The sequence below is a fragment of the Canis lupus genome, chromosome 31, assembly GCF_048164855.1.
Source record: "Canis lupus baileyi chromosome 31, mCanLup2.hap1, whole genome shotgun sequence".
Taxonomy (NCBI): domain Eukaryota; kingdom Metazoa; phylum Chordata; class Mammalia; order Carnivora; family Canidae; genus Canis; species Canis lupus.
In genome coordinates, this window is record NC_132868.1 from 11,216,508 (window position 1) to 11,227,128 (window position 10,621).

Genomic DNA, 10,621 nt, shown 5'->3' on the forward strand with positions numbered 1-10,621 from the left:
CTGATGGTTATAGCAGCATTATACAATAGCAAATTATGCAAACAGCCCCAATATCCATTGACTGATGAAAGGATAAAGAAGATTTATACAGGGCAGCCCAGGTGGCTCAGTGGTTTAGCGCCGCCTTCAGCCAGGGCATGATCCTAGAGACCTGGGATCGAGTCCCACATCAGGCTCCCTGCATGGAGCCTGCTTCTCCCTCTGCCTGTGTCTCTGCCACTCTCTCTCTCTCTCTCTCTCTGTATCTCTCATGAATAAATAAATAAAATCTTTAAAAAAAAGATGTATACATATATACAATGGAATATTACTCATAAAAAATGAGATTTTGCCATTTGTAATCACATGGATGGAGCTAGACAGTATTATCCTAAGCAAAATGAGTCAGAGAAAGACATGTTCTATATGATTTCAGTCATAGGTGGAAACAAAGTAAATGGACAAAGGGAGGGAAAAAGAGAGAGAGAGAGAGCCAAACTGAGAAACAGACTCTTAACTAGAGAACAAATTGGTGGTTTCCAGAGGAGACAGAGTGGGGGGTGGGGGGGTTAGTTAAAGAGGTGATAGTGATTAAGGAGGGCACTTGTGATGAGCACAAGTGATGTATGGAAGTGTTGAATCACCATATTGTATACCTGAAACTAACATTATGCTGTGTGTTAAATTTAAATAAAAGGTTTAAAAAATAATTGTTATAGTTGGGGATGTGTCTACCATCTCATTGTTTTCTAATTCAATAATCTATTTATCCCTTTATTGGTTTTTTAGTTATTTTGGATTAATCAAATATATTTGTTTCATTTTTTCTCCTCTATTTTCTGTAAATCACACAGTCTTACATTTCTTTTCTAAGGGGTTGCCCTAGAGATTTCAGAATGCATCCCTGAGTTATTCCAGCCTAATCAGGTTTTTGCTGCTGTAACATCTTGAACAGTATGAAGATTTTCAAGGGTTTAACATGACTTATCCATGCCTTCTTTTCTCTGCTCTTATCGTATTTTTACACATATATCAGCTACCTACAATACATGATTACTTTTGTATAAAATGTTCAGTATTATTTTACATTTATACACATATTTGTCCCTTCTAGTCCCCTGTATTCCTTCTGATGTTCTAGAATCATCTAGAATTATTTTTCTTCATCAAGAAGAACTTTTTCTTTCTTAGCAGTTATTATAATTTAGGTCTGCTTGGGATTAATTCACTCTATGTTTAACTAAAAACATATTATTTTGCCTTTTTAAAATCTATTTTATTTAAAATTTATTGAGTAATAATATAAAGTCAATGAAATTTACCAATTTTAAGGAAAATAATGATACAGAATTTTCCCATCACCCCACTGCCACTGTTGTAGCATTTTGTCAGTGGACTTCCTTTTACTCCTCCCAGCCATTGACCACTACTGATTGACTTTTTGTCAGCATAATTTTGTCTGAAATTTCATACATTCCCTCTTTTTGAGCATGAAGCATGTGAGACCTATCCATGTTGTGGTAACAATATTCTGTTTATTGCTGACTAGTATTTTGATGTATGAGCATACCACAATTGTTCATCTATTCCCCAGTTAAGTAACATTTGAGTTGTTTTCAACTTGGGGACATTATGAATAAAGTTTCTATGAATATTCATGAATAGATTTAGATTTTTTTGTGGACATTTGCTTTTGTTCCTCTTGGATAAATGCTTTGAAGTGGATGTTAATTTTACATTTTAGAAAGAGAGAGCGTTTAACAGTGCTCTGCCACTGGGTAGATGTTAATTTTACATTTTATAAAGAGAGAGAGAGAGAGAGAGAAAGAGAGAGAGAGAGAGAGAAGAGATTGTTTTCCTAAGGGATTGTACTATTTTATATCTCTACCAGAAATTTATGAGAATTATAGCAGCTTTTTATCCTTACCAACACTTGACATAGTCGTTTTTTTTTTTTTCCCCCAATTTACTGATTCTAAAGAATAAGAGCAGTATCCAATTGTGGTTTTAGTTGGCATTTATTTAATAACTAATGACACTGAACATTTTTTCAGGTGATAATTTTCAATTCTTTATCTTTTTTGATGTCATATCTATTCAAAATGTTTGCCTTCTTAAAAATTAGTTTATCTTATTATTTTAATGTATTTTAAGTATATTCTGAATATGTCCTTATCAGATATAAATGTTGAAAAATTATTCTAGTATGCGGCTTCCCTTTTGATTTTCTTAGAGGTGCCTTTCTGCAAACAAACAAACAAACAAACAAAAAACAGCGTTAATTTCAATGAGTTTTTTTTCCTTTATGTCTTATGTTTGCCCAATCCAAAGTCATAAAGATTTTTTCCTATGTTTTCTTCTAAAGGTTTCATAGTTTATTTCTTATACTTAGGTACATCATTCATTTTTTATTAGTTTTGTGGATGTTTTAAGGAGATGATACTTATTTTACCCACATGTTTACTAAGTTTTTTAAAGACGATCTGTTGAAGAGAATGTCATTTCTCTGATGAATTACCTTGGCATCTTTGTCAAAGTCTGATTGACCAGATAGATGTAAATTATTTCTGGACTTTTTATTAATTTCCATTACTTTATGTATCCCTATGTCAATATTGTATTTCCTCAATTACTAACTTTATAATAACACTTGAAATCATGTATTTTAAGTTCTCCAAATTTGTTCTTAATTTTTAATATTGATTGACTTATCTTAGATACTTTGCTTTCTACATAAATTTTAAAATCTGTGTGTTGATTTCTACAAAAAGAGTTTGCTGAGATTTGGGGGAAATTACATTAAAATATAGACTAACTTCTCAAGGATAAAAATGTTAACAGTATTGAGTCTTGCAGTTATTTTGTTAAATTCTTAAGCATTTCATGTTTTTATGTTATTGTAAATGGCACTTTCAAAACTTTAAGTTTCTAAATGTTTACTGCCTGTGTATAAAAATATAATTGATTTTTAAACACTGACCTTTATCTTAAGACTTTGATAAACTCATATATTAATTCTAATAGGTATTTTTTTGTAGTTTCCTTAGGAATATTACAGAAATCTTATAGTGCCTGTGAAGACAGGTTTATTTCTTACTTTCTGATCTGTATGCTTTTATTTCTTTTTCTTGCCTTATTGACTGACTAGCATCTCCAGTATAATACTGAATAAGATATGGTAAGAGCAAAGAGTTTTGTCTTATTCCATCAAAGGGTGAAAAATTCTCTTTCACCAACAAATATGATTTTTGTTATAGGTTTTCAAAGATTCCCTTTTTGGGAGGCTGAGGAAATTCCTATCTATTCCTAGTTTTCTGAGACTTTTTTTCAGTACGAGGAAAATCTCTTCTGTTTTTGTTTTGCTGTGAGCTTCTTTAAAAAAAAACACAAAATAAATGTTGAATTTTGAATTCTCTTCTGCATTTATCGAGGTGATCATTGTATACTATTTTCAAAAAATATTTTTTTAGTCTGTTAATATAATTAATTACATTAACTGATGTCCAAATGTTAAAACAGCATGGTCTTCCTGAGGTAAGCCCCACTTGGCTAAAAAGTATTATATTTTTTATAAGTTTCTGGAATCAGTCAGCTAAAAGTTTTGGTAGAATTTTAGTACATGGTTTTATTTTCTTATAAAATCTTTGCTTGATTTTGGTGTCCTGGGTCATGCTAGCTTCATAAAATCAGCTGGGAAGAATTTTTATCTATTTTATTTTCTGAAAGAATTTGTGTAGGATTGGTATTATTTTTTCCCATTAATATTTGATGTAATTCACACTACTCCAACCATCTGAACGTGGATTTTTTCCTATGGAAATATTTCAAAATATACATTCAATTTCTTTAATTATTATAGGACTATTCATGTACTCTATTATTTTTTGAGGAGATTTGTTTTCTTTTTGATAAATTTCTTCATTTCTTCTTAGTTGTCATATTAACAGACATAAATTTTTTATCAATATTCCCTAACACCCTTTTCTTTTTCTGTAACATCTATAATGATATCCTCTCTTTCATTTCTGATATTGGTGATTTGTATCCTCTCTATTGTTTTTCTTTTCAGTTGGGCCAAAGGTTTACCAAGTTTTTATTGATATTTTCAAATAATTAAATTTTATTCCAGTAAGTTGTTGCCAATTATTTGTTTTCTATTCATTGATTTATGCTGTCCTCTTTATTTTCTTTCTTCTGCTTACTTTGGGTATAACTTGCTTTTTGTTGTTGTTGTTTCCAAGATATTTAGGGTAGAACCTGAAGTCACTAATTTTAGGCATTTCCTATTTTTTAATATAAGCATTTGAAGCTATGTGTTCCACAAATTTGATACATTGCTTTTTCTTTTTCTTTTTCTTTTTTTTTTAGAGAGAGAGAGAGAGCACATGAGAGGAGAGGAGAGGGGTAGAGGGTGAAAGAGAGAGAGAGAGAGAATCTTAAGCAGGTTCCATGCTCAACTCAGAGCCTGGGGGTCTCAAACCCATGACCCTGAGATCATGACCTCAGTAGAAATTGAGTCGGACACTCAACTGACTGAGCCATCCAGACACTTCTGCTTTTTCATTTTTATTCAATTTAAAGTGTTTTTTAATTTCTCCTGTGATCTCTCCTTTGACCCACATTCATATTGCTGTGTGCTATTTTATTTTCAATATTTATGGACTTTTCCAGATATCTTTCTCTTATTTATTTCCAGTTTGATTTCACTGTGCTCAGAGGATATACTTTGTTTCATTTCTGCCTTCTTAAATTGTGTTTTGTTTTGATTTCTGAGAATATGCTCTTAGTGAATGAAATATGAGCATTTGAAAAGAATGTATATTCCACTGTTGCTTGCTGAGGAATGCTATAAATATCAAGTTGTTCAAGTTGGTTGACCTCATAGTAGGATACTTGTATCCTCCATCCTTCATGTGGTTTTCATCCCATATTTTAATTCTACATGTGGTATAAAATCCATAAACAAAAAAGAATCCATAAACACTTTTATTTTTTATGAACACTTAATTATCTCTTAAATCTATTAAAACATAAGAGTGTCTTATATATTTGTAGATATGTTTGTCATTTCTAGTATCCCTTATTACTTTATATATATTGAAATTTCTACCTGAAATCCTTTTCCTTCTGCCTGAGTAAATTCTTTCAATACTTCACTTGTGCATGTCTGCAGCAATTAAGATCACCCAGCTTCTCCTTATCTAATCAGTCCTTATTTCTCTTTTATTCATGAAAGATATTTTTACTGGGTAAAGAATTTTCAGTTGACAGGTATTTTTTTTTTCCTTTTGGTATAAAAAGATATTTTAATTGTGTTCTGGCATGTACTGGGTCTGGAGAAATTCTTCTGTTTCCTTTATGTTCACCTCTCTTTATGCAATGTAATATTTTCCCTCCTGTGGCTGCTTTTACCATTTTCTCCCTACTACTCTTTCCAGAATTTTGATTATGATATTCTGTGGTGTGGTTTTCTTTAGGTTGATTTTTTTTTTTTTTTTGGATTTCTAAAGCTTGTTGGATCAGTGGGTTCATGGTTCTCATCAAATTAAGAAACTTTTCACCACCATGTTTTCAAGTACTTTTCTCTATTTGTTTCTTATTTCTGCAATTATATATATCACTATAATGTATAATTAATATATAATCATATAAAATAATATGATATATTATATTATTATGTATTATATACATACATACACCCAACCCTGGGTATTTTTCTTTCAGATATTTTTCCATCTATGACAGTTCCATGTATCTTTTATGGACATTTTATTGCTATCATATACACACATACACACAGAGAAAAAGACACACACACATATATAATTTTTAAACTTTTATGATCATATTTTTCACATCTATTTCAAAGTCCTCTGTCTCTAGTTCTATCTAGAAGATATCTATCATTCTGATTTTTTATTGGTTAATTATTCTCCTACTTAGCAGTCATATTTTCCTATTTCTTTGTATATCTGACAATTATCTGTTGACTGTCAGATACTGTGATATCTTTTATTTTCAATTGCTGGATATTTTGTATTCCTTTAAATGGTATTGGGTTTGCTTCTGGTTCACAGTTAAGGTGTGTCCAGAGGAGCTTTTGCTCTAAAGCTAAGTTAATGCCACTCCCAAGTTGGTACTCTCTGAGTATTCTATCCAATGATCTGCCCATTTTGAGATCTGCTGGTGGGAAAATGAAGAATTCTCAGCCTTATGTAAACTCCAAAACTTGTTTCATCTATTGCTTTCCAGTGATTTCTCTTTACCCCAGCATAGTCCTTTGCAGTGGCCTGGGCTTCATTTCTCCTAGAGAAAAAGAAATAGTCTATACCAAATCATTGAGGACAGTTCCTTCACTCTCTGGGAGTAGTTCATCTCATCTTTAGTGGGCTCACAGTTCTCAAATATCTTTAACATATGAATTTTCACATTTATCTTGTTATTTTTAATTGTCATAGTGACATATTGGTTTTTATGACTCACTACATTCTACTTAGAAAGATGGGAGATTTCTTTCAGCCCCAAGTCTATAGGAAAAAATATATATACTCAATAGAAAGATGTATCCTCACAAAATATGATAATTCTTTTTTGTTTAAAGATTTATTTTTATTTATTTATGATAGACATAGAGAGAGAGAGAGGCAGAGACACAGGCAGAGGGAGAAGTAGGCTCCATGCCAGGAGCCCGATGTGGGAGTCAATCCCGAGACTCCAGGATTGCGCCCTGGGCCAAAGGCAGGCACAAAACCGCTGAGCCACCCAGGGATCCCCTATGATAATTCTTCAACAATGTGGAATCAATCTATCAATTCTTGGAAAATATGTATCACTACATTCACTACATATTTATACCTGAAGCAGTTTTCACCCTTCCAAATCTTATAGGCTTTTGAAACATTAAGAAAAAAAGGAAGATTTTCCCACTTTGACTGTGCCTATAGAGCAGGATAACCCACTCATGTTCCACAATGTCAGAAACAAATTAAAAAATCACATGGCCAACCTTAAGAAATGGTCTCAGAAGATTTTTTTTTTTTTTTTGGCTTTCTATCCTTCCTGGTCTCCATCCTATTCCTGGGCTCAGCCAACTCTGTATCTTATCGGTTATTTCCTGTTTCTGTGTCTGTGCTTCCTTTGGATTTCATGGCTGGGTGTCTATTTTAGTACTTCTGCCTCCCTTAAGCCAACTTCTATGGTTAACATCCATTCAATCAATCCTCCTGCTCCATGTCTCACCTAGCAATCATTCACCCCACCATCCTCTTCATAGGCTAGTTTTAGCTCACGAAGATGTAGAGATTGAATAAAAATGCTCCTAATGAGAGCAGAATTCGATAATCTGGAGAAATACGGATTTTACACATATTCAAACAAAAGAAAAGAGAAAACAAAGGCTTTATGGTTCAGAAAGTATTGTAGACATTTGGGCTAAATGAGTTACCTTTGTGAGGACCGGGCAGGTAAGAGAAGAACATTCTAGATGGAAGGAACAGAATGAGCAAAGTTATGGAGTCATATGGTAATGAAACAAAGTTTAAGCAGAGAAGTAGAGGGAAATTAACACTTTTGAAGAGGCAGGTTGTAAGAGCTGTTCTCTGCTGGCATATGTGAATGCTCTGAGGCAGGAAAGCTCATCCAAGTATGTGCTTTACTGAGTTCACAATGGGGTATTTGTCTCCACAGGTGACTCAGGTTCTAATTTCAGTGTGTCAAGTAAAGTTGTGCACTGCTCAGGTTATCCTTTGAAAAGCTCTTCATGCTCCAGTAAAGTACAACATACAAGAATGCCATCTCTTGGAGAGCCCAGCATGACTGGTTTTCTTCCAGTGCTCTAACAGATTTCTCGAGTACAAGATGAAGTAGTTGGCTTATGGGAAGAAGCTGTATTGTATAAAAAGTTTGTATCTACAGGAGCCAGACCAAGGCACTCTCAGCTCCAGGGAATATCACGGAACTCACACATATTACTTGCATATAAGTCCTGGACCATCAGGACTGCTTAGGATGGATTGTGATTTAACTTAGCATGATTGGTGAGATCACTGAAGAGGCTCTCTGGACTCCCAGGTGAGAAGCACTTAAATTTAACTGTGGCACAGACATTTTGGAAGACTCAACAAGTAAATTGGTTTGAATGCCAAGATTTCAACAAATGAAATGACTTACATGCCTGGAAGGATGACGAAGCGTCAGTTGGAAACATGGCTATTCTCTGGGAAGTGGAGGGAGAGGTGTTGTGTTGGAGGTGTTGATGGGCACTCAGGTAGAAACGCTTTGTGGATGAGGGTGAATGCAGCAAAAGCACTTATACCTGCAGATTGAAAGCTGCCTGCACTTGTCACATTTGAAACTTTATAGGCTTGAGGAAGACATTATGGATGTAGATAGAGATTAATCAATGAGTTTATGTTCAGAGAAGACTTGGGAGACTGGCCAGCTTTATCTTGGCCATGGTAAGCCACCTCAATTATATTACTGAGATCATGACAGGTATGAGCCAAGCCATCACTTCCTCTCATCCTATTATAGTTCTTGATATCTTGGTTCTCAGTGGGTATTCTTGTTGGGGTTGGTTGTGACCTTGCTGATTCTGCCCTAGTATGCTCTTCATTACCTCAAGCGCTCTAGTGTGTTCCTGGAATGAATATGTCAGCAGAAGGCCAAGGCCAAGGCCTCCTGATCACCTTCCAAACCTTCAGCCATGCGCTGAAGTGCAGATCTGGGAAACCAACCAGCTCTCAACTTCAGCAGGTGTTGAAGTTTGGCTGTTCTGGAGGATAAGTCATAATTCCAATTTTATTTAACTGGAATGGTAAAGAGAATAATGTAATCATGCTTTATTTACACAATAGTACTTTTAAATACCCTCTTATGTATGTATAATTCACTAAGATCCCTGCCATGCTTTACCTATTCTTTCTCCCCCCCACCCCTGGAAATTTATACAATTTATTTTTACAATGTTTAAATTTAAAACTAACCCCATATTGTGAGCAAGATTTCATAGTTTACATAATTTCCTTGGATTTATTGCTTGTGGTTTCATGTATAAATCATAGCAATATCACAAATTAGAAATTGCTTCTCTGCCTTGTCCATTATATTTATAGATAGGGCCATAATTACTAAAGTATTTATTCTCAAAGTCTCTTGGTTTGACTCCAATCTCATTTATTATGGTTGCATTATTTCTGTAATGCTGTTTATTAGTTGGTGCCAGTCAATATTATAACACATCTGCTATGCTGCAGCCAAGTCACATGATAGATACAAAGTTCTGAATCACATCCTTTACTAACCTGTCAGTTGTCTGTTAATGAAACTAACTGAAACATTTTTTTCATACGTATTTATAAGATGCACATGTTTACTAAAGCATGGGCAGAGAAGCAGCTCAGAGACTTATTAGATGTATAGACAATGTTGTTGATATATAGTGGTCCTTATTTTCCCGTTTGTAAAATAAGACTGGCCTAGGTGGGGGTAATTCACAGTTTGGAGAGCCCTGATTTTCTTTGGAGGTGATGTAGGGGAGGTATCCAACAACTTGGGACCAACCCTCTCTTCATATAATGACAATAGCAGCTGCTTTTTTATTGTGTATGTTGGGTATCCATGCATAATGATTTTGATAAACATTTCCCTATGTCTAATGGCATGTGATTTCATGAGGCAACTACTTAGATTGCTGTGGATGTGGTTAAAAAAAAAAGTAGTTAGATCAGGAGTACATGAAGTTTTTTGCCTGTGGACACTTGGATGTGTGGCAGAGCCTGACAGCGAGAGGGAAGGGAAGGGAGCTTTTAGAAAAAGAAGCAAGTGTTAGCATGATCACAAAGCCATACCTGCTGGGGAAACAGAAGGGTCATGTTCCCATCTCAATAATCTCCCACTTTTGAGGACAGATGTACAGAAACCAACACTCTGAGGTGGTTGGGTGGGAGGAAGCACAGGTGGTGAGGGAGCACAGAGGAAGGCTCCTGAGTTAGTGGGTCCTGAGTACTGGAGTACTCCCAGTCTGACCCGGGTTAGAAGTTAACCATGGACAGTCACAACTGCCACTGCCATCCGGCTCACCTTCTTGGGGACACACTGTGGTTGGCTTGCATGCACAGTGGATGCTACCCAAAGGAGCCTTAATAACATTTTTGTAGAGAAGTTTCAATCAATGCTTCTTGAAAGATATTGGAGAGAAGCCCAGGGAGACACATGAAAGGAACAGAGGAGGGTGATGGGAATGGGCTGATGGGAGCAAATGTACTGGAGAAGAATTTCCCTAAAAGGCTTGCTTGCGTTCCCATAGGTGAGCTCACCGAAGCCCTGCCAACTACCTGGGCAGGTATTGGAATGGGAAGCTCTCCTAGCTGTGAGGTCAGCGTGTGTCCTAACAGGCCAGGAATGCCCACCTCAGTCATGAGGTTAATTATGTGACTGTGTGTGTGTTCAGCTAATGTAAAGTGAAAGATGGGAATGGTAGTGCAGACAATCCTGGTGAAGACTGGAGGTTTGTAGGTGAGTCACCATACTCATCTCCATCTGTCAAGCAAAAGCGAGACGGGGGGATATTTTTGAATGTGAGTAGCTGCTTTGCACTGATTTGCAACCTTATTGAAATTGCTGGTAGAGTCTTTCCTGGGCC